Source organism: Mustela erminea, chromosome 9, assembly GCF_009829155.1.
Source record: "Mustela erminea isolate mMusErm1 chromosome 9, mMusErm1.Pri, whole genome shotgun sequence".
In the NCBI taxonomy this organism is placed as follows: domain Eukaryota; kingdom Metazoa; phylum Chordata; class Mammalia; order Carnivora; family Mustelidae; genus Mustela; species Mustela erminea.
The window spans coordinates 85,076,039-85,100,750 of NC_045622.1; the positions used below are offsets into that span (position 1 = coordinate 85,076,039).

General features: G+C 36.3%; 1 protein-coding gene across 6 annotated transcripts in view; it reads left to right on the forward strand.

Moving 5' to 3' along the window:
- HIPK3 (homeodomain interacting protein kinase 3) overlaps positions 1-24,712 on the forward strand; it is a 94,436-nt gene that overhangs the window by 32,637 nt on the left and 37,087 nt on the right. The window lies entirely within an intron of this gene.

The following is a 24,712-nucleotide window of genomic DNA, read 5'->3' on the forward strand; positions in this document are numbered from 1 at the left end:
CCTTTTGAAGATTTATTTACTTACTTTTAGAGAAAGAAAGCACGCATGTGAGAGCGAGTGTGGTATGGTGGTGGTGGTGGTGGGGAAGTGGGACAGAGGGAGAGGGACAAGCAGATCTGTCCTGAGTGCGGAGTCAGATTCGGGGTTGATCCCAGAACCCTGAACCAAAATCAAGAGTTGGATGCTCAACCAGCTGAGCCACCCAGGCGCCCCTATTTTCCGGTGCTGTATCTATCTTTGTACTATACCTCTCAACCAGATTAGTTTCTGGCAAATACGTGCCTTAGTATCTAGGACAAGATTTGGGAGATACATTAGCTACTACAAAAACCAACTCTATGCCTTGCCAGTAGTAAGTCATAAGTAACTCTTATGCCTTTTTAGATCTAGCAATACCAAAGACAAAGTTTCTGTTTCAAAATTAAGATACATAGAATGACCCATGAAGGAATAACCAATACATTATTTAGGGTACTCTATAATAATAGAAGGCTGTGTATGTATACTACCTTCCTGTCAGTTAGTGATAATTTATTAAAATATGTATTAGAAACTGGGAACATAGCCTGATTTATTATTTAGTATATTCCCGATTGTCAGATTTTTAATACTAGAGTGCTAGAAACTATTCCATTTAAATGGTTTAAAAGATGGTAGGGGCACCTTGGTGGCTCAGTCAGTTAATCATCGGCCTTTGGCTCAGGTTATGGTCCTGGGATTGAGACCTGCAATGGGCCTCCTGCACACTAGGGAGTCTGCTTCTCTCCCTCTCCTTCTGACCCTTCTCACCACTCATTCTCTTTCTTGCTCTCTCAAAAAAAAAAAAAAAAAAAAAAAAAAAGCTGTATCAGGACAGTAAGTCTTATTTAATATATCATTACATTTGTTTGAGCCTCTGTATAACTTTTTTTTTTTAATATAATAGAATACAGGATTAGGTTTCTGTTCATTTTTTTCCAGAAAAATTATTTAAAAATCTTATTTAACAGCATGAGAAAAATGGGTTTTTTTCCTTCCCTTTGTGCTCTATGGATTCTGTCTTAAGAGCTTTTAATTGTCAGCTAGCATATTATATAAACCCCCAGGCTCCAGCTGCTTGGGCTCTATATTTAGTTCACTTGTTAGTAAATGACTTCGTTTTATTTGGGTCCTACATTAATACTGCGTATCAGATTTAGTTCTGTGTGATACCTAGACTTCCTTTTCTTTATTTGAAATCTTTTGGATGAGAGTGAAAAAACAAAAACAAAAACAAGAGAACTTTATTTTTTATACTTGAGAACATTTATTAAATGTTTCAAGAAAGTAAAGGAAATCCTCTAAAGCAATTTGAAATGGTAAATATTTTATGATGTTGATTTCTAGTATTAGGTCTTTGTACAAAGACTAGCCTCTGTTGGGAATGAAAAAAAAGCTATGAATAGTTGCTAAGTACAATTAATAAGTTTCTAATTTGTTTTTCTGTATAAATTTCAAGTTGATAATTTATCTGAATTTCACAAGGTATACCGTTGCTAACTTACAGGTTCTGTGTTTAGAGTAAAAAAATGAGATTGTTATTTGTAAACAAGGGCTCATGTTAGTAGCATTTTGGGTGACGTTGCTCAGGTAAAAACATTTAAAAGGGACTTTATGTTATTTAGATTCAAGAGCTAGGAGAGAGTAAGTGTAAGACTGGTGAAAAGGTTTTAAAGTCCTTAATTATGTACTGTTATACTGTCTAGTGTAGTTTTGCATGAAAATAGCTGGTAACCATTAATCTTTTTCAGGATTTGTTCACCAACTTTGGCTTAGTTTTTGACTTAAGGTTGCTTAAAATTTGATTCGGCAGTAAGCAAAAGTGTCCTACACTTGATTTTTAACTCTTTGTTGTATTTAAAAAAACGAAAGCAGGAAGTGGAAACTTACCAAATTAAATATTTTTGAGCTAATCATGGTAAGAACACACGTACCTTAAGTTCCAAGGTAAACGATCTGTGTTTAAATACAGTTCATGTGTTATTCTATTTCTTTGAACTGTGCTACACAGAAATGTAGTAGGGATATCTTAAAATAGACAGGGGACAGTGGCCAGAAATTGTTGACTACTATAGATGGTGAGGCTGTCTACCTCTTGCAGTGATATAAGCCAGAAGTACATACTAAGGGCATTGATTTGCTCAAGGTCAGCATGTTCTAAATTCAGCTGCATGAGTATGGTTTCTGTCAAGAACACGCAGGACCCTTGAATGCATAAAAGGTTTTAGCAGCAGAAGGTGCTGTGTTTATGAGGTGTGGTGGCAACATTCAGTTCATGAATATTTTCCTTTTTCTTTTAAATGTAGAATTCTAGCCTGTGGTTTGAGTCATTTCAGAACATAGGGACAGGAAAGTGGGCTGTAAAATAACCTGAAAAGCAGTTACATTTATTGCAAGCCTACTGAGTAATTTACCACTAATTGTTGTAGAGGTAAAAAATGCTTTCTGTTTTGCCTGTAATAGTTGACAGAATAGTATGTAATGATAATTTTAGGCTTATCAGTTTTTGTTTAGGTTATTCCCATCCTCTTATGCCTTTTTAGATCTAGCAATACCAAAGACAAAGTTTCTGTTTCAAAATTAAGATACATAGAATGACCCATGAAGGAATAACCAATACATTATTTAGGGTACTCTATAATAATAGAAGGCTGTGTATGTATACTACGTTTTGTTTGTTTGTTTTGGAGTGCTTTTGTATGTATATTTCCTGTTTTGTTTCTCCTGTCTCACCCCATGAGGTAAGACAATTGGTAGAATTCCTATTGAATAAATAGAAAACTGAGGCTTATAGAAGTCGAACAGGTCCAAATTCACACTGCAAATTTAACTCAATTTTTGTTGAGTCCTTTTTGTGTGCTGGAACTGTGCTAGGATACAGAGATGATTAAGACATGATTTCATCATTTAATGGTGGAGAAAAATAGTTTGTCTTAAGAAGTTCTCAGGTACAGGTATAGGCAGGGTGCTATGAGAACCCAGAGGAGAGCACTTAGCCTCATTTGTGGGTTCAGGAAAGGCTTCTGTGACCCTTGAATGAGCCTTGAGAGTAGAGAAGGAGTTAGGATCGACTAGTATTAAAGTTCTCTCTGTCTAAACCACCCTTACCCAAAAAAGCTCAGCATTGGCTGAAATTGCTGACAGTTTCTTTTCTGTATTATGAAGTAGTTATGTTGGGGGAAATCCTTATTAGACAAAATGCTGTCAGCTGGGTTTTAACAGAAGGTTTTTTTTTTTTTATTTTAAAGATTTTAGTTTATTTATTTTAGAATGTGTGCAGATGTGGGGAGGGACAGAGAAAGAAAGAGAGAGAATCTCAAGCAAGACCTCCTGCTGAGCGTGGAATCTGCCATGGGGCTTGATCCCACCACCCTGAGATCATGATCTGAGCCTAAATCAAGAGTCGGATGCTTAACCGATTGAACCACCTAGGTGCCCCTCATTTTACAGACGTTTTAATGTGCTGTCTGGTGGCTCACTGGGTTAAGCATCTGCCTTTTGCTCAGGTCATGGGTCCTGGGATTGAGTCCCACATCCGGCTCCTTGCTCCGTGGGGAGCCTCCTTCTCCTTCTGCCTGCTGTTCCCCTTGCTTGTGCATGTGCTCTTCCTCTCTTCTTTCTCTCTCGGACAAATAAATAAATAAAATCTTAAAAAAAAAGAAAGAAAAGTTTTGATAGATGCTTCCCAAGTCTGTAAAGACATAGATTATTTTATATATATATATATATATATATATATATATATATAAAATACTGTATTAATGTTAATGATATACATATACATATATATGGCTTTCAAATAAAAATTTGGGTGAAGCTTTTACAGTTTTTTAGATACAAATTTATTAAGGTATATTTCACATCCCATGAACTTTACCTATTTGAAGTATACAGTTCAGTGTTGTTTTTTAGTACATTCATGGTTGTGCATCATCTTCACAATTTTAGAATATTTTCCTCACCCCCAGCAGAAGTCCCTTTTTCCTACCCTCTAGCCATCTTTCCCCACTCTCGCATTTCTCTAAGCCAAAAATCTACTTTCTATTTCTATAGTTTTGTATATTCTGAGCAGTTTATATAAATGTGTCCATACATGACTTTTTTTCATGTAGCATAATGTTTTCAAGGTTCGATTGTAGCATGTTACTAGTAATTCATTTCTTTGTGTTGCTACATAGTATTCCATTGTATAGATGCACCACATTTTATGTATCCGTTCATCATTGGATGGAGATCTTTTAAAATTTTATCAGTGGAAATATACATGAATAGAAAACTGTAAAATGATCCACAGTTAAGTCTTCCATTCAAGATACTTAGTGTATATAAAATGTAAAGTATTGTGCTGGGTGTTGGTTGTTCATTGAGGAGCATAAATGCAGACCTTACCATTATGGTGTTTTCAGTCTAATGGGTAGACAACCAAAAAGGTAAAGTAGTACTCTTGAATGAAAAGGAACAGGGAGAAAGAACAACAAGATACCTACTTTTTTTCTTTTTGACTTTTTGCTTTGAAATAATTTTAGACATACAAAAAAAGTTGCAAAAATACTACAGAGAATTCCTGTATACCTTTCACCAGTATTTTCCAAATGTTTCAAATTTAAACATTTTAGTTTTATCACTCATTCTTTAGCCATGTGCGCGGGCGCGCGCACACACACACACGCTTTTTTTCTTGCAGTGATTGACAAAGTTTCGGACGTGAGGCCCGCTTGCCTCCAGATACTTGTGTATATTTCCTTAACATATGGACATTCTCTTGTGTAACTCCAGTACGATGATTAAAATCTTCATCAGTTAACATTAATTCAGTATTATTGATTTGATGAACTGTTTGAATTACTCAAAATACCATTTGTTTTGAGGAAATTAAAATCAGTTCAGTACCAGTACCTTATTTACAGACTTTATTCAGATTTTACCAGTTTCCTCACCAATGACCTTTTTCCTGCCCAGAATTTAGTTGAACATCACACATTGTATCATTTACCATATATATCCCTTTAGTGTCCTCTTACCTGGAGTAGTGTCTTGGTTCTTTCTTTGCCTTTCATAACCTGACACTTTTTTTTTTTTTTTAAGTAGGCTCCACGCCCAGCTGTGGAACCCACTGTGGAGCTTGAACTCACAACCCTGAGATCAAGATGTGAGATGAGATAGTCAGACACTTAACTGAACCACCCAAGTGCCTCAACCCAGATACTTTCAAAGAGTACTGGATAGTTATTTTGTAGAATGCTCCTAAATTTTAGATTGTCTGTTGTTTTCAGGTTATGCATTTTTAGAATAACTGCACAAAAGTGATGTTGTGTTCTCACATGTTGGGAGGAACATGATGTCATTTTCCCCATTACTGGTTAACTTTGGTCACTTGGTTGAGGTGGTGACTGGCAGATTTTTCCACTAGAAGGTTTTTTTTTTTTTTGTAATTAAGTATCTTGTGAAGAAGAACTTTGAGAATATACTTCTTTCTCATCTTATTTTCACGAACCAGTTTTAGCCTGTCAGTGAATATGGCCTTAAATTACAACTATGGGGTTGTGAAATGATTTTCTGTCATTCCTGTATAAGGAATTCTTTTATAAAGAGGAATTTTCATTTACTTAGTCTTTTTGTTTCTATGTGGACTCATGGATTCATATTCATTGGGTTATGTTATTTGTTATTATTTGTTTTATTGAATAATTGTCCTAAACTGTCCAGCAGGAGCCATTTTAAGCTCACTCCTGTGTCCCTTTGCCATGGCTCCATCCTCCCTTGAGTGCTTACTTTCTGGTACCACAAGATGTTCCAGACTGACTTTGTACCTCCCTGCCCCATCCTGATAATGGCTGTTGCTCTAAGGGACTGTGGTTCCTTTTATTGGAGAATGGTGTTTAGAAAACAAGATGGGTGCTAGTGCCAGATATGCTCATTAGTACTAAGGTATTATTGCTTTTAGACCCTTCGAGTGGCAAAGGTAGAAAATGCATGTGTGTGTGTGTGTGTGTGTGTGTGTGTGTGTGTATGTTAATGTAATTCTGTATCTCTCTGTTTATATGTTAAAACCATGAATTCATACTGCTCTGTCCAATTCTGACACCTCAGAGTTCATTCTGTCCTCCTTCCTTTATTTATAATCCCTTTTATGATACCAGGAAACTTGGCTCTCTTTATCCACCGTATGTTACTTATTAGCTCAATTCTAAAATACATTTAATGTAGTTTCAGAATTGGTACCCATACCACTGCTAATTTACGAACTAGAGTACATTTGTTTATAGTTCTTCATTCTTTAACCAGAGGCTTAGAGCATGTAGTCAGAATACTGTGTTTTAAGTTACTTAGGTTCTTCTCCATACCTCCACCTTCAAGTGTGATTATATTGTTTATTTGAAATATATTTAAGTTCATTTCTTTGTATTTCATTTTGAGCCCATCCATGTCCTTGTTTGTTTGACTATTTGATACATTAATGCGGTTCTAAAACTTAGAAACATGCTAAAACCACCAGAAGTGTCACTTCCTCCTCACCATCCTTTCCAACTCATTCATCCAAACCCCTTTTAGTAACCACCATCATTAGTTTTTGTGTGTATGAGTGTGTGAGTGTGTATGTATATGTGTATATGTATCCGTGTTTTTGGTGGGGCATATAGAAACAGATTAATGTTTATTGTCTCAGTTTCCCTTCTTACAGGAAAGGTAACACATTGTAGATACCTATTTGCACTTGGCTGTTTTCCCTTAACAGTGTTTCCTGGAAATCACTTCATGACCATTCATAGAGATCTTTCTCATTCTATTTTATTGCTAAGTAGTGCTTCATTATGTGGATTACCGTAGTTTATTCAGCCACTTTCCTAATTATTGACAGTGTTTCCCAATTACAATTACGAAGAATAGTTTTGTGCATATATACATATTTTTTTTTCTAAATTTTAATATGGATATTTGTGCATATATATTTTTGTATTCAAGTTGTATCTTCAGGGTAAATTTTCCAGAAGTGGGATTATTTAGTCAAAAGGTAAATGCATATATAGTTTTATTAAATATTTCCAAATTTCTCTCAGTCAGAACTGTACCAGTGTGCATTCCTGCCAACAACATATGATAGTGCCTCTTTCTCTATAGCCTTGCTGACAGAATATGTTATTCTTTAATGACATATTAACAAAATTGTTAAACTGTGTAGTTTTATTTCACATGTCTCATTATGAATGAAGTTAAACATCTCATGTTTAAGGGTCATTTTAAAATTGTGTGTATGAGTGGTGCCTGGGTGGCTTAGTCAGTTAAGCATCCAGCCCTTGATTTCAGCTCAAGTGATGATCACAGGGTCCTGAGATTGAGCCCTGCGTTTGACCCCCTACTAAGTGGAGAGTCTGCTTCCCTCCTTTCTCTCCCTCTGCCCATCCCCCTGCTTGTATTGCATGCTGTCTAAAATGAATAAAAAGAAAATTATTTGTATAAATGTGAATTGCCTGTCCCTATCTTTTGCCCATTTTTCTATTAAGAGATTGGTCTTTTGTCCATCAGTTTTAGAGATCTCATATATATGGAGTGTTAGTCCTTTATTTGTCATATAGGTTGAATATTTTTTCATTTTGACTTTTTTTTTGTGGTTTTATTTGCCTTGTGAAAAGTGTGTGTGTGTGTGTGTGTGTGTGTGTGTGTGTGTGTGTGTGTTTTGTTTTGTTTTGAGAGAGAGAAGTTGTGGGGGTGGGTAAAGCGGCAGAAGGAGAGGGGGAGAGAGAATCTTAAGCAGACTCCATCCCAGTACAGAGCCATGCTGGGTTCAATCTTATAACCTTGAGATCATAATCTGAGCTGAAATTGGATGCTAACCTGACTGAACCACCCAGGCACCCTCTGTGTGTGGTCAGTTTTATCAGTCTTCTCTTTCATTGCCTCTGGATTTTAAGTCATAGTTAGCATTTCCATTGCTGAGTTCAAAGAGGTATTCACTTTGTTTTCTTGTAGTACTTAGTGAATTACATTTTAAGTATTTAGATCTGTAATATATTTTAAGTTTATTCTTATAATTTGTGTGAGGTGTGGATCTAATTTTTTTTTCTTTTTTTTAAGTACCTGATCAGTTGTAGGGACTTTATATTGGGTGGATAGGGGAAGATCTCTAAGGACATGATATATTAAACTGGGGCCTGAAGGGAGACCATCAACCAGAGCGGGTGGAATGAGAGCCTTGGGCAAAGAAGGAGCCTATGTGAAGGCTCTGAGATTGGAAAGAGTTTGATAAAGAATCCGAAAGCCTGCCAGTTAGACTTAGGCATAGTGGGATGGATAAAGTAGAGGTGTGATTTGAGGTTGGAGGATAGATGTTATGGTTTATGTTTTAATCATTCTGGCTGCTATTTGGAGGGGAAAGAGGACCAGAATGAGAGTAGGAAGAGGAAAACTATTAGAAAAGAGGCAGTAACTTAATCCACAAAGAAGCCATGGTGACAGTGGAAAGAAATGGATAGATTGGTATTATGGTGGTTATTTTGCTTTTTACTAGGATATTTCCCCTCCTGAGGGAAGATGGTTTGTTATGGTTGATACTTGTTGACTTAAAACTGTGTGCGAATTTAGACATGCACCTGACTTCTATGGATATCGATATCTGAATATATATTTAACACCGTGTGTTAAAACTTCACGTTAAAACCAAATGAAAACAAACAAGAAAGACAAAGGAACTTGGAAAACTCTCCATTACTGGTATTTTAGACATGACTAACTACCTGTATCAGAGGAAGTGAAATAAAGCCTTTGATTTTTCTTTAAGCTAAATCACATTTTGTTTTTATAGTTGAATTATTTCAGGTTGATTTGTTTTATAATTCCCCCAAATCATGGTTAGTATTTATCTTCTAAAAATGACTACTTTTTGTTACTGTTTATTAAGTTAATCATTAAAGTGACACCAGGGTGGCTCAGTCAGTTAAGCATCTGCCTTCAGCTCAGGTCATGATCCCAGGGTCCTGGGATCAAGTCCATCATTGGGCTCCTTGCTCAGTGGGGAGCCTGCTTCTTCCTATGCCTGCTGCTCCCTCTGCCTTGTGCTCTCTCCCCCCACCTCTGCCAACAAATGAATAAGTAAAATCTTAAAAAAAAAAAAGATGAACATTTAAATATAAAAATAGGCGCACAGATTACCTTCTGTTTTGCAGTTTGCTTTTGTTTGATTCTATACCTGGGGTCTTTTTTTTTTTTTTTCCCAATATAAAGTTTCTGTAGATTATTCTCTGAAACTGTTAGAGTTTTTATGAGCGAACTCATTTAGATGCTAATTGAACAGATTAACTGTAAGGAGACAGTTATAAGGCAATAGAGAAAATTTGAATGTCAGGTGATATTAGGGAATTATTGATTTTTATGTGATAAAAGCATTGTGGGTTTTTTTTTTTAAAGATTTTATTTATTTATTTGACAGAGAGAGATCACAAGTAGACAGAGAGGCAGGCAGAGAGAGAGAGAGGGAAGCAGGCTCCCTGCTGAGCAGAGAGCCCGATGCGGGGCTCGATCCCAGGACCCTGAGATCATGACCTGAGCCGAAGGCAGCGGCTTAACCCACTGAGCCACCCAGGCGCCTTTTTTTTTTTTTTTTTTTTTTTTTAAAGCAAATGGTGGGAGGTGGGAGCATTGTGGGTTGTTGTTTATTTTGAGAGAGTTGGGGAGGGGTAGAGGAGGAGAGAGAATCTTAAGCAACCTCCATGCTCAGTGTGGAGCCTGATGTGGAGCTTGATGCCAGGACCCTGAGATCATGACCTGAGCCGAAGTCAAGAGCTAGATGCTCAACCAGCTGAGCCACCCAGGTGTCCTGTTTTTTACTTAGTTTTAGGCAGTCTTTTATTTCTTATAGGTGAAAAATGGAAATCTTGATTTTTTTTTTTTTAAAGATTTTATTTACTTATTTGACAGAGACACAGTGAGAGAGGGAACACAAGCAGGGGGAGTGGGAGAGGGAGAAGCAGTCTTCCCGCCAAGTAGAGAGCCAGATGCAGGGCTCAATCCCAGGACCCTGGGATCATGATCTGAGCTGAAAGCAGACGCTTAATGACTGAGCCACCTAGGCGCTCTGGAAATCTTGATTATTAATGGGAATCAAGAAAAACATCCTTTTACACTTTGTTTTGAAATTCCAAATTACAATTTTAGATGTTAATATTTGTTAATATTTAGAAAGGAATATTATCTTTCTAAAAATTGCTACATGTTATTAGAGCATTTTTATACTTACTAACCCTTTTCTTTACATATTTCATTCTGAAAACATTTGTCCATACTGCTCTATTAGAAAAACAAATTGGACTAATTTGTAAACTTACTATCATTTTGAGCTATCATTTTGGTGGCCAAAATTACTTTTAACATAGAACTTTTTTTCATTGTGAAAAAGCATAGTATAATATCTATCATCTTAAACATTTTTATTAAAGATTTTATTTATTTATTTGACAGGGAGATAGAGAGCACAAATAGGCAGAGTGGCAGGCAGAGAGAGAGGGAGAATCAGCAGGCTTTTTGCTAAGCAGGGAGCCAGATGTGGGACTCGATCTCAGGACCCTGGGATCATGACCTGAGCCGAATGCAGCCGCTTAACCGACTGAGCCACCCAGGTGCCCCATCTTAAACATTTTTAAGCATACAGTTCATTAGTATTAAGGATGTTCACATTGTTGGAAAACAGATCTCTAGAACTTTTTCATTTTGTACATTTGAGAATCTGTACCCATTAAACAACTCCCCTTTTCCCCCCTCCCCCCAGCCGCTGGTCACCGCCATTCTACTTCTTGTTTCTATGAATTTGACTTCTTTAAATATCTCATAGGAGGAGAATCATACAGTACTTCTCCTTTGGTGACTAGCATATTTCACTTAGTGTACTGTCTTCAAGGTTCAGCGATGCTGTAGAATGTGTGAGGATTTCCTCCCTTTCTAAGGCTGAAAAATTTCACTGTATACTCCATATTTCATTTATCCATTCTTTAGCACTGGACATTTGGGTTGCTTCTACCTCTTAGTTGTTGTGAATAGGGCTGCTATCAACATAGTGTACAAGTATCTCTTCAAGACCCTGCTTTTAATTCTTTTGGCTCTGTATCCAAAATTGGGATGCTTTGATATGTGGTAGTTCTATTTTTTTGATTAAAAAAAATTATGTTGAATAAAAGCCTTTAATTTTAAAGGTTATCAGGTTTTTTTTCCTTCTGCTGTAGGGCTTTGTTTTAAAGGTGCATATTATCTCATGAATGTGCTCTAGTGGGATGTCATGATAACAGTTGTGATGTCACACACCTCAAATGTATGTGCCTGTTTGTTTCTGAGTTTTCAGCATTATCCTATGAATGGAACGCATTATGGTGGATGTTATTAACAGTGCCTGCTACTACAGAAGAGTGCCAGTTTGGTGACCAGTGAATAATTTAGGCATCAGTTGGTGTGGTAAGATTGTATTACTTAGGAGAGAGATCTAATATGTGTTAAGCTTTGACATTACAAAGAACAAATGTTTCTTTAGTGAGGAAAATGCTGAATTACAAAAAATGTTAAATACATTTATCTAAAAACTAGTGCATTAAATTAAATTTTACTCAGTGTTTTTTGGTTATAAAAGTAGTGGATGCTCACTGTCAAAGAATATTCAGTAATCAAGAAGGCAGAGCAGGAGCAATTTCCCCCTTAATGTTGAGGTTCTGTGCTATAATTTTTTTTATAATATATTTTATACTTTAAGCAGTCCTCTATGATGTGCATTTTGTTTGTTTTCTGATAATGCCACAGGAAGCCTTCTTGTATGTCCTTGGCTTGTATGTCCTTGGACACTTGTTTGGTATATTTCCATGACATTTCTAGATTTGTTGGGTCAAAGGGTATGTACATTTTGCTGATGGGTGCTGCCAAATTTCCTTCCAGAAACATATTACTTTAGTATATTTGAAAATGCTTTTTTCTTCACATTCTTGTCATCACAAGGATGTTTCTGGTTTTTTAAATTGTTGGCTTTAAATAAGCAAAAACCAAAATCAGGTTTTAATTTTTTTTATCACCTGCAGAATATAAAAAAAGTCTTCTGTCACAGTTTCATACTAATAGATTTTCTTTCTTATGTGGGGAATGAACATGTGAAAATAAACAGGGTTCATATAATAATAACAATATTTATAGAGTGCGTAGTACCAGCCACTGTGCTAGAACTTTTCATAATTACCCCTTCCCCTTACAACAACATATTTAGTGGTAATACTACATTTTACAAAGAGGGAATTTTTCAAAAAAAAGATTTTATTTATTATTTATTTGACAGAGGGATTACAAGTAGGCAGAAAGGCAGACAGACAAAGTGGGAAGCTGGCTCCCTGCTGAGCAGAGAGCTTGATGACGTGGGGCTCGATCCCAGGACCCTGAGATCATGACCTGAGCCAAAGGCAGAGGCTTAACCCACTGAGCCACCCAGGTGCCCCTACAAAGAGGGAATTTGAGATTCAATGTGTTAAGCAACCTGCCTAGAGTGGTCCACAGCTTCATAAATTGCAGAGTTGTGATTTGAACTCTGTTCTGCCTCTCCACTTTACCATGCTGTTTCTCCAGGGATTTTCCCTCATCTTCCTGAAACTCTCTTCTTGAAGGACACTGGGGACTTCTTTGTTGATCACCCAATTTGATGGATTTCTTTTTTTTAAAGTCTACATCTGGCTGGACCTCTATCATTCAGCACTGTTAGTGCTTTATTTTACTGAAACTTTCTTTGTTAGTTCTTAACTGTTATACCCTCAGTTTTTTCTTTCACTTATCTGACAAACTTTCTTGTTGTTTTTCTCACCTCTAAATACACTTCTCCTGGGTTCAGTCCTGCACCCATTACTCATTCAATATGTTTCCCTCTTAGAGATCTTACTCTGTCCCATGACTTCAGTTGGTTTAATATGGTAAGCTCTCAGATACCTTCCTCTAGCCCAGACCTCCCTTTGAACACCTAATTTCTGTTTTTAGTTACCTCCTTGGACAGTCTCTGGATATTACTAACTCATCTTTCTCCCAAAGATGCTACATCTTCTCATCTTCTCATATTACCATATCGAGATTATTAAGGGGTTCCTGGGTGGCTCAGTCAGTTAAGCGTCCAGCTCTTGGTTTTGGCTTGGGGTTGTGAGATGGAGCCCCATGTCAGGCTTCATGCTGGGGGTAGAGCCTGCTTTGCATTCTCTCCCTCTGCCCCTCTTACAATGTGCTCTCTCTTACCAAAAAAAAAAAAAAGAGAGAGAGAGAGAAAGAAATAGATTATTGAAGAACAATTTCCCTGTTAGTGTGGGAAACTTTAAATTTTTGGCTTGTTTTTGTTTCCCTGTTATATATGTCTTCAAGACCCTGGTTTTAGTTCTTTTGGTTATATACCCAAAAGTGGAATGCCTAATGATTTTTATCTCTGAAATAGCCTCACATGTAAATTTTGCCACATTTCATACTGCCTTGTTTTGGTTTACACTTCTGTGCTAGATTAGAAATTCATTTTTTTTAATTAAAAAATTTTAAATTTTTAAATAAACATATAATGTATTTTTATCCCCAGGGGTACAGGTCTGTGAATCGCCAGGTTTACACACTTCACAGCACTCACCATATCACATACCCTCCCCAATGTCCATAGCCCCACCCTGTCTCCCGACCCCCCTCCCCCCAGCAACCCTCATTTTGTTTTGTGAGATTAAGGGTCACTTAGGGTTTGTCTCCCTCCCGATCCCATCTTGTTTCATTTACTCTTTTCCTACCCTCCAAACCCCCCATGTTGCATCTCTGCTTCCTCATATCAGGGAGATCATATGGTAGTTGTCTTTTTCCAATTGACTTATAGAAATTCATTTTTTAACCTATAGTCTCTACCTCTTGCAGTTTATCCTGCTTTGTTAGACATGTGTTATGGATTGATTTAAGAAATCAACAGAACTATACACAGACATAAATACCTGAAAATTCATTTTTACTACTTTATGCTTTCTTACCCCCTAGTTCCTGATATAGAGTGTAGTTATTAGCAAATGTTTCATAAACTGACGACCTCTTGGAAACCTGTTTGCAGTGGTATCAAGAGTATGGCATGACTTTGGCCTTGAAATAGTCCTGTACAATTGGAAAAAGCTGACAAAGTAATCAAAAAAGTGATTCAGATCTACTTCGGTAACATAAGCCCCATATCTCTTTTCCTGTATCAGGAGTCTTGGATTGTCCACTCTCTGCTGGGTATAGAGATGTTTCATGTTGTAGCAGAATGCTCCCTGGCATTGTAAATGTGGGGTTTTTTCCCTCTTTACTTCCTCAAGGCTAAATTAATCACCAGCAGTTCCTAGTGATAAAATACTTGTATTGAAGATATTGTTATATAAAAGCAAATCATTTTGGAGTTGGAAACATTTACATAGACATTTAGTTTAACTTACATTATAGAAGAGGCAACTGAAATCCAATATACCTAAATGAGAGTTGGTATATCAGCATTTATAAAGTAACTCTTTTAATTTTTACATATATTAATACGGGTATATTTGATTTTAATAATAGCAAAGTAATAAAAACCTTTGACTCTAAGGACGTAGCTTCTTTGTAAATGGTAAAACATAGTTGCAGAATTTGGCAGTCAATCAGTCAGTGAAAGTCCTGAAAACGGGATGTTCATTTTCTTTTTTTAAACATTTTTTTTAAAAGATTTTATTTTTTATTTATTTGACAGAGAGAGATCACAAGTAGGCAGAGAGGCAGGCAGAGAGAGAAGAGGAAGCAGGCTCTCCGCTGAGCAGAGAGCCCGATGTGGGGCTCTATCCCGGGACCCTGAGATCATGACCTGAGCTGAGGGCAGAGGCTTAACCCACTGAGCCAGCCAGGTGCCCCGTTTTTTAAAATTTGTTATACTTATTTATTTGAGAGAGGGAGAGAACGCACACACACATGAGTGGGGAGAGGAGAGGGAAAGGCAGAGGGAGAAGCAGACTCCCTGCTGAGCAGGGAGTCCAACCTGGGGCTCCATCCCAGGACCCCGGGATCATGACCTGACCTGAAGACAGATGCTTAAGCAACTGAGCCACCCAGATGCCTCCAGGAAGGATGTCATTTTCAAACAAAATACTTCTAGAAGTGTTTAGAAGGAGTAAAGTCATCGAGAGAATTTATATTTGAGTAATATGGTGTTGAAGCTATGTAGTATGAAGGATGTATGTGTGTGAATCTCCTAAAGATTTTGTTTGCTCTAAATTGCTTCTCATTAATGCAACTACTCCTCCAGAGATAATGTCATTGAATTAGTAACAAGCTGCTAGACACTATAGTATTCAAAAATATGATGTGATAGCATTCCTTTTTTGGGACTTACAAAAAGACCTTAAGACTTTAGTGGTTCATATGAGGCATTAAAATCAAAGTATTTTCAAAGAAGGATAGAATTAAAAAAACAAACCAATATACTTATGTCTGTTGGTGCTAAATAATGTAATAAATTATGCTACTGTATGTATTTACAGCTTCATAATTCCAGTTCTGTCACTTAATATGTTACATAGAGCAAATTGTTTAACTTTCTGAGCCTCAGTTTGCTCATCTGTAAAGTAATGATGCTTGCTAGTAGCTACCTCAAAGTTTCTTGTGAAGGTTAAACTCCATAATGCAGGTAAAGCACTTAATACAATCTCGGGACATTGCATACGCTTTATAAGTAGAAGCTATTTAAAAAAAAAAAAAAAAGGGTGTATGGTTTAAAAGAAAATGATGCAGTGGCAGCAGGAGGATTGGGAGTCTCCCGGTTGTCCACTGGTGGCCTGTATGGTGTATAATGTGCTGCTGCTGTTCCTCTTCAGAGCAGAACCTTTGGGAGCTTTCATGAAGTAACTCAGTTTGTGTTAATAATGGCTAATGCAGCCATTTTTGGGGAACTATTTTATTAAAGTATAAGATAATATAAAGTGCACAAATTTTAAGTTCACAGCTTCATAATTGTAATGTGAACTAACCCTTGTAACCACTAACCAAGGCAAGGTTATTGACTATTTGGATGTTCTATTTTGTGAAGGTTTTTTTTACCTAATTTTCTGTTTGCTTGACGGTCTGGCTCATTTGTGGTTTTTAAAGTGTATGTTCTCAATATGAAACTTTTTGGAGAAGTGTCTTCATTCTGTGGCTTTCTTTTGCACTTTCTTAAAGCTGACTTAGGTAAATACATGGACTAATTTAACACATGGTCTCATTTTAATACACAGTTTACCCTTGAACAACATGGGTTTGAACTGCATGAGTTAAACTTAAAATCCCATTTGCCTTATGATTTTCTTAACATTCTCTTTTCTCTAGTTTACTTTATTTATTTATGAGAATACAGTACACACATATATATAACATATATATTATTTGTATATAAGAAACACTCAAAACATATATTTGTTAACTCTTTATGTTATTGTGAAGGCCCCTGGTCAACACTAGTTGTTGAGTTTTTGGAAACTAGAAGTTACATATGAAGTTTCGACTGTATGGGGGTTGGTGCTCCTAACTCCTCTGCATTGTTCAAGGGTCAATGTAGTTTTCATTTTTCAAAACCCTTTAGATTAACACCATTTGTGTCCTATTTAAGAAATCTTCTTATATTCTAGGGTCAATAAGGTGTTTGTTTTCCTGTATTTTCTTTTAAAAGTTTTATTGTTGGGGCACCTGGGTGGCTCAGATGGTTAAGCATTTGTCTTTGGCTCAGGTCATGATCCTGGGGTCCTAGGATCGAGTCCCTCATAGGGCTTCCTGCTCATTGAGGAGCCTGCTTCTCCCTCTTCCTCTCTCTCTCATGAATAAATAAATAAAATCTTTTTTTTTTTAAAGCTTTATTATTTTACCTTTCACATTTAGTTAGCTCTGCCATCTGTCTAGAATTCATTTTTGTGTATAGTATGAGGTAGGGGTTAAGGGACACCCCCCCCAACATGGATATCCCTCAGCTGAGCACCATTTATCATGCCACTGCACAGCAGTAACAACTTTGTCATAAACCAGGTGTGTGGGTCTCTCTTTGGACTCTCCTTCTGTCCTTTCATTATTTTGTCTGTTCTTGCACCAGTATCACAGTGTAAGTCCTCCTGCTTGTTCTTCAGAGGATTGTTTCTAGTTCTTTGCATTTCTAGATGAATTTCAGAATATCTCAATTATGTGAAAAATATTTTAATTTCTGAAGTGTATTTTCCCCAGGTATGCTTTGGGAATTTCTTTTTTTCAGCACTTTAAAGATACTATTCTGCTTTATTTTGGCTTCCATTATTTCCATGGAAAATTGGCTCTTTTGATAATGATGTGTCCTTTTTTCCCTTCTGTGGCTGTATTTAAGGTTTTGTCTTTGGTGTAAGCAGTTGACTCAGGTATCTGGGTGGGTGGGTGGTGTGTGTGTGTGTGTGTGTGTGTGTGTATTGTATATATGTTAAAATCAGAAATTTGTTAATATAAGAGTAAATTTCAGTTTTTGGGTAAAATTTTTTTGAACATTAAAAAAAAAAACATTTTATTTATTTGACAAAGAGAGACAGAGAGAGAGGGAACACAAGCAGGGGGAGTGGGAGTGGGAGAAGCAGACTTCCCATTGAGCAGGGAGCCCCATGGGGGACTTGATCCCAGGACCCTGGAATCATGACCTAAGCCGAAGGCAGACGCTTAATGACTGAGCCACCTAGGTGCCCCATTCTTGAATATTTTGATTGTTGCTTTAAACTCCCTGTTATAATTTCACTGGCTTAATAACTGTGAGGCTGTTTCTATTGATTTTTTTCTTCTTTTCTTTCTTTACATTTGATTGTTATTTCCTGTTAGGCTGGTAACTTTTTTTGTTTACTTGCTTGCTTGTTTCTTTAGTATTCAGTCTTAGGTAAGAAAAATTCTTAAGCTTTGCTATTCAGTATGGTCACGCATGGCTATTTAGGTTTAAATTTAAATTAATTAAAATTAAATAAATTTAAAAATTCATTTCTTTACTCACATTAGCCAAATCTCAAGTGCTCAGTAGCTGCATGTGACCAGCCCTGTCACTGCAGAAAATGCTGTTGGTCAGTGTTGTGTTAGTGACTCTGGATGGTAAAATCTTCCTTCAGAGACAGTTCTTTTTTATTCTGGAAACCAGGTAGAGTAGGTGAGCTCATGTTATTCCAAGTGAGGCTGTCTATTTCAGTTTTGCTGAAATAGGGTGTTTGTTCCTAGGGTATAGCCCTTTATAGTTTCATTTGAAAAGCCTGGACTATTCACCCAGGCCCCTCTTCCTTGGCAGGTTCTGAATTCCAGGTACTGTTTTCCCAGCCCGGTGGAATAACTGTAGGCTAAATTTAGGTCACTGTTTTCTTTTCCCCCTTCTCCCCATGTCTCACTGTCAATTGGTGATTACCTCAAAGAAATGTAAGGTCAACTTTAATAAATTTCTTTGCTCTGGGATTTTGGTCCCTTAAGTCCTAGCTGTCTTGTCTGCTCTCTGGTGACTTCACACAACCTTTTTCTTTTCTTTTTTTTTTTTTTTAAATAGTAGACTTTATTTCTTAGAGCTATTTTAGGTTCACAGCAAAATTGAGCAGAAAACACAGGGTTCCCATAGCCTACTTTCACATACATACAACCTTTCCCATTATGAACACTCCTGTACCTCAGGCACATCAGTAAATTTATTACAATTGATGAACCTACACAGACACATAACTGTCACCCAAAAGCCATTATACACAGCTGTTCTGTGTGTGTGTGTGTGTGTGTGTGTGTGTGTGTGTGTGTGTGTGTTCAGCCAATTTTTGTAGTTGTTTTCCCTGGGGATATTAATCTGATAGTAGCTAAGTAGTACCCTTCCATTTTCTTTTGTTAGCTAGAATATAACTCAGTATAGTTGAAAACGTCTTAATGATTTCTGGCAGTTCTTTGGAATTTTTATTTGTTGGGGTTGATGGTTCTGGTAGTTAGGTATGTAGGGGAAAATAAGTATGTGTGGGTGTTTCATATTTTCATATTCCTTAAATTCTATTGTTCCGGTATAGACATTGTTTAATGTAGTTGGCCGTCTTGTAGATTATGAAATATCTGAGAATTTAAAATGTATATTAAAATGGAATGTATTTGGAGGAAGCATTGTGTCTAGTTGAATATTTTGTGTTCATTGTACTTCTTTAAGGAGTGATTTCTGTTTATAAAATACTCTGTCAGGGGCTGTATGAAGTATAAAACCAAGCAAGAGGTAGCTCCTGATATTTAAGACCTTATGTTCTTCTTAATAGAGAAGATAAGACACGTATTAACAGGACTGCCTGTAGAAGGCACATTTTATTTCTTATGAGATTTAAAGGTTAAACCCAAGTTTCTGTTTTGGCACCACCATTTATTGGCCCTGTGACCTTGGGGAAATCACTCAAGCAGTCAATTTTAGATGCTTTTGGAGGGAAGGGATATTATGTGCCAAGTACTTTACTTGGTTTTATTGTCACAATAATCTGGAAAGGCAAGTATATCGCTCATTTGCAAATGAATGAGTTGAACTGGCAGTAACATTTGTAACTTGCCTAAGGCCTGGAGTTTTGTTAAGTAACTACTAGAGCTGGGATTTGAATTCTGTTCTCTGTTAGTTACTGTTACAAAGTCTGCAGTTACTTAATTATACTAGCACATAGTAATCTGTTCTGAGAAGTATTGATATTATTCCTTGAAAAAAGGACGATAATATGTTTTCTAATACATGCTTTTAAAAATAAAGTGTAAAATAGCATCACTCCTGTAGTATTTCTGCTGAAAGTAGTGTAAACTTTGTGAGGAAGCATTAAATAAACAAATTGAGGGACATTCTAGAAAATAACTGGCCTGTATTAAAAAATGATGGTATCATTAAACCACAAAAATGTTGAGGAACTATTTCAGATAAATGAAACTAAAGAGACATAGGTCTGGGATTTTTTTTTTTTAAATTTTGTTTGATATAAAGGAAGGCATTATTGGGATAGTTGGCAAAATCTGAGTAATAGTATTGTATCAGTATTAATTTCCTGATTTTTATAAATACATTGTAGTTATATAAGAGACTGTCCTTCTTTTTAAGGAGTACACAATGTAGTATTTAGAGGTAAAGGGGTACAGTGTCTGCAACTTAACTCTTAGATAATTCAGGAAAGTTGTATTTGTGTGTGTGTGTATGTATAAGCGGATAATACAGTCGTGGGAAAATATTAACATTTAGAGAATCTGATTGAAGAATTCTTTGCATTATTTTGCAACTTTTCTATGAGTCTAAAAGTATGTCAACGTCCAAGGGGAAAAAAAGCATGTAAAAATGGTAATATTCAGTAGTTCACCCCTTATCCATGGTTTTGCTTTTCGCTGTTTCTGTGGTCTGGCAGGAAATGATTCTACTCCTGACTTAGTGTCAGAGGGTCAATACATTACAATGCCTGCATCCTTCTCTTCACTTCCTCACATCACATGGGCATTTTATCATTTCATCACAAGCAGCAGGGTGAGCATGGTACAATAAGATACTGAGAGAGAGAAAGAAACTGTATTGACTTAACTTTTATTACAGTATATTGTTATAATTATTCTATTATTATTGTTAATCTCTTACTGTGTCCAATTTATAAATTAAACTTTATCATAGGTATGTATGTATAGGCAAAACCAGGTATATATGCAAATATACTGTGTGTGTGTGTGTGTTTGTGTTTAGGGTTTGGTACTGTCCATGGTTTCAGGCATCCACTGAGGGTATTAGAATATAATCCTCATGGGTAAGGGGGAAGTATTTTATTTGTCTAACTGTTAAAAGATTACTGGCCTTTAAGAGGTGGTATGCTCCAGGGGCACCTAGGTGGCTCAGCCGATCAAGTGTCCAGCTATTGATTTTGGCTCAGGTCATAATCTCATGACTGTGAGATCTAGCCCCGAGTGGGGAGTTTGCTTGAGATTTTCTCCGTTTCCTTCTGCCCCACCCTTCATTCATACACCTGCTCCCAGCTCATACACAGCCCTCTCATGTGTGCACTCTCTCTCTCTCTCTCAAAAATAAATAAATCTTAAAAAAAAAAAAAAAGAAAGAAATGGTATGTTCCAAAGTGCCACCAGATTGTGTAAGATCTGATGAATCAATGCCTAACCTTCTACTTGCTTATTAAAGTGTGGAAATACAGTTTTATGATTAAATAATATATTTGCAATAGTTCATAAAATAAAGATGATTTATCTATGTGGTGTTGAGTAACTTGGACTCTCACTCAGACTCAGGGTTTGTTTACAAGCCCTACCACCCACAGAGACCTTGAAAAGTTGCTTCTGTACTTGGGGTCCCTCATTTCTAAAATGGGATAATACAATACCTACATCAGAGGGTTTTATTAGAATTTAATGAGATAATGAGCAGAATACATGTAGCATAGACTGACTCCTGATAAAAGTTCAATAAACATTTTTTGTCATTCTCAGTAATTCTTATGAAGTTATAAAATTGAATCATTAGGGGCCCCTGGGTGGCTCATTTGGTTAAATGTCTGCTTTCTGCTTGGCTCATGACCCCAGGATATTGGGATTGAGCCCCGAGTCGGGCTCCCTGCTTAGTGGGGAGCCTGCTTCTCCCTCTCCTTCTGTTGCTCCCCCTGTTTGTGCTCACATGCTCTCTGTCAGATAAATGAATAAAATCTTTTAAAAAATTGAATCATTTATTGCAGTTAAATATTTTTTGTCTGATTTAAATACACCTTATAGATTATGAGCTTCTATTGGCACTTACTGATGATGCATTAGAATTTTAAATATATCTCATAGTTAAATTTAGAAAATCTTGGATTGTGCTTTACTTTTCTCCTAATCATCTGTAGAATAGGAATAACAACATTTATTATGTTACCTCAGAATAAAATATTTGAACAGGTTATAAAATAAAGTGCAATGCAAATATAAGATTTTAATAATATAGTTTGTATATATAGATGGTTACATATTGATTTTTCTATCCAGTAGCATGTAACCAAACATATTAAGAACAGACACTCAAACTCAGTTATGTTTTTCTTTTATTTTTTACAGATATTTTTCATATTCCCCTCCCAATTCAGCTCCTTTGCTTCTCTCTCTTGATATATGTTAATAATATTTTCTCTTCCATATCATGAGGCATCTTGGTTATCTTGCAACTAGTCTTGGTAGATAAAACATGAAAGATGTACTGTCTGTAAATGGAATATGTTTCTGAACCCTGCCTATCTTTCCAAAATACCATCTGTTGATCAGTCATAGATATGCAAATTATTGATGTATCCATCTTTTTGGACATTGGACCCTAAGCCCACTTGGCATATTGGTGATGAATATTAAGTGTTTGCCCTCTCCTATCTTCTACCTCTCAGGTTTCACATTTCAGGTTTTGAAGTTACTATTATTGCTGTTCTTTGTACTGGATGCTTTGACCTGGATCATTGTCCTGCGTACTTAAAAGATTAAGTGGCCTTGCAATAAGGATATTTTTAATTGAGATATTTTTAGCCCACGACTTAAGCTACATTTGAATGAGTATCTATTCTGAGAGTGTGTACTATGATTACACTTCAACATGTTATTGAATAGTTTGCTATTCTAGTCATAAAAGCAGACATTGTGATTATCTAGTATTCTGTAGTGATGTTATTGCCTACAGCAACAAATTTTTTATCATGTTAAGAACATTCATAACTCAAAAAAAATATTTCTAAAAGTGGTTGATTGCCTCTTTGGAAATTTATTTGCCTTTCTCAGAGCACTGAGGTTTTTTTGTTGGTTGTTTTTAAAAAGCACCATACTGCAGGACTTTGAAACAAGTGCTGCTCTAGCTGGAAATCAACTCACTAGTATATTTTAATAGTTATCCTTCTGTTAAAGTTTCAGTTGTAGAAATGTTCTTTGATAGTTTCATAAATTTTAGTAGCGTTATGACTCGGAGGGATCGTTAGAGGTCTTCAGTGTAAGTCCCCTGTTGTGCTTACAAGAACCTCTCTCAGTCTTCCCTACAGACAGGGAGGCTCTGAGATGCACCTCAGTGCTGTCATTCCAGAGACGGTGTATTCCCACCTCAGAGACTCTCAGTAGAAGAGTGTTCCCTGTAATAAAAGGAAACAAGGTTCACTTAACACCGATTATATGGTCTAATTTGGTGGTAACATTAGAAACATGAAATTCCTATAAAGGCCAGGTGACTGACAATTTTTTTTATATGAGTTTTTTTATTGTATATTATGAAGTGCTTCTTTTAGAAACGAACATTGTGAGGGGTGCCTGCTTGGTTCAGTCAGTTGAGCCTCCACCACTTGATTTCAGTTCAGGTCATGATCAGGGTGCTGAGGTTGGGCCCCACCTTGGGCTCCTGAACTCAGAGCAGAGTTTGCTTGAGATTCTCTTCCTCTCCCTCTGCTCCTTCTCTTGCGCACATGCCCTTTCCCTCTCTTAAATAAATAAATAAATAAATAAATAAATAAATAAAATCAATCTTAAAAAAAAAAAAGTGTCATGGAGATGTATGCTTTTCCCTCTCCCCTTGTGAGGTTGATTCCTCAGAGTTAATTGCCGGTAAAACTTGAGTGTGTATCTTTTCCTAGATTGATTGGGTCTGTACAAACGCACATTTATTTACCGATGCTTGCCTTTTATAACCACTTTAGGTCTTTGCTGTCTTTTGCTAGGTACAGGGCTTTGACATGTAAGAATTTATTGAGTGCGTGATGTTGAATTGGTACTTAACGAGTAGATGGTCAGATCCAGTGTTGAGCTCATTTCCTAATTGTTTCTGTAAAAGGATATTGCAGTCATCTTTGGGAACACAGTATCTGCCAAAGTAAGAGCCTTATTTTAACTAAGATGCATCTAGCAGATGACTGTGTATTTAATGTGAAAGATTATTTATGGTTAAGATGAGTAAATGCTTAAAAATCAGGAAAAGGAGTAAAATGTCAACGAAGTTCTTTTACATAAGTGTATTTATATTTCACATTTCTGGTTAGTCTTAAAATCAAAGGTGATATGTTTAAAGAGAAAAGAAGAACATTTTCAATGATAAGTATAGCATCTGAGTGGGAGAACTTCCAGTAAGCCAAAGTGTGATAGTTCAGTAATCCTTAGGAATTATTTATGTTAAAGTGTAGTAGTTAAAATGTGGATTCTGAAGTCATTAAACATGGCTTTGAATCCCAGCTGTACCTTGTACTAACTCTGTGACCCCTGGGCAAATTACTTATCCTAGTGTTTGTTTATCTATGAAAAGGATTAGCAGGGCTATCAAATGGGTTAATACTTAGAAAGCACTTAGAGCATTGTGTTCATAGTGTTCTTTATATAACTGTTTGATGTCATTGGTGTTATTATATATTTGCTAAAGGAATTCTACAGAATGAAAAGTTAGTTTAAAAAATGGCAGCAAGGTCTTTTTTTTTTTAATTGTCCTGAAAAGCTAAAGACCAGTTAATGAAAAAAGCATATAACAGATGTTTTCTCATGTTATGTAACTATTAGAAAACATAGATCAGTAAGTATTTTCCTATTCTTTGGGAAATAAAACTAGAGCATAACTTTAATTGAATTGCTAAAATGACTTTGGTGTTAATTTCCAGTTTTCCTATTTGACTTTTCTGTGTTTCTTTTAGTCATAAGGTTTTATAATTTGAGGGTGTATGGTATTGAGAAAGGCTTTTGGAATCAGGCATTTGAAATCTTT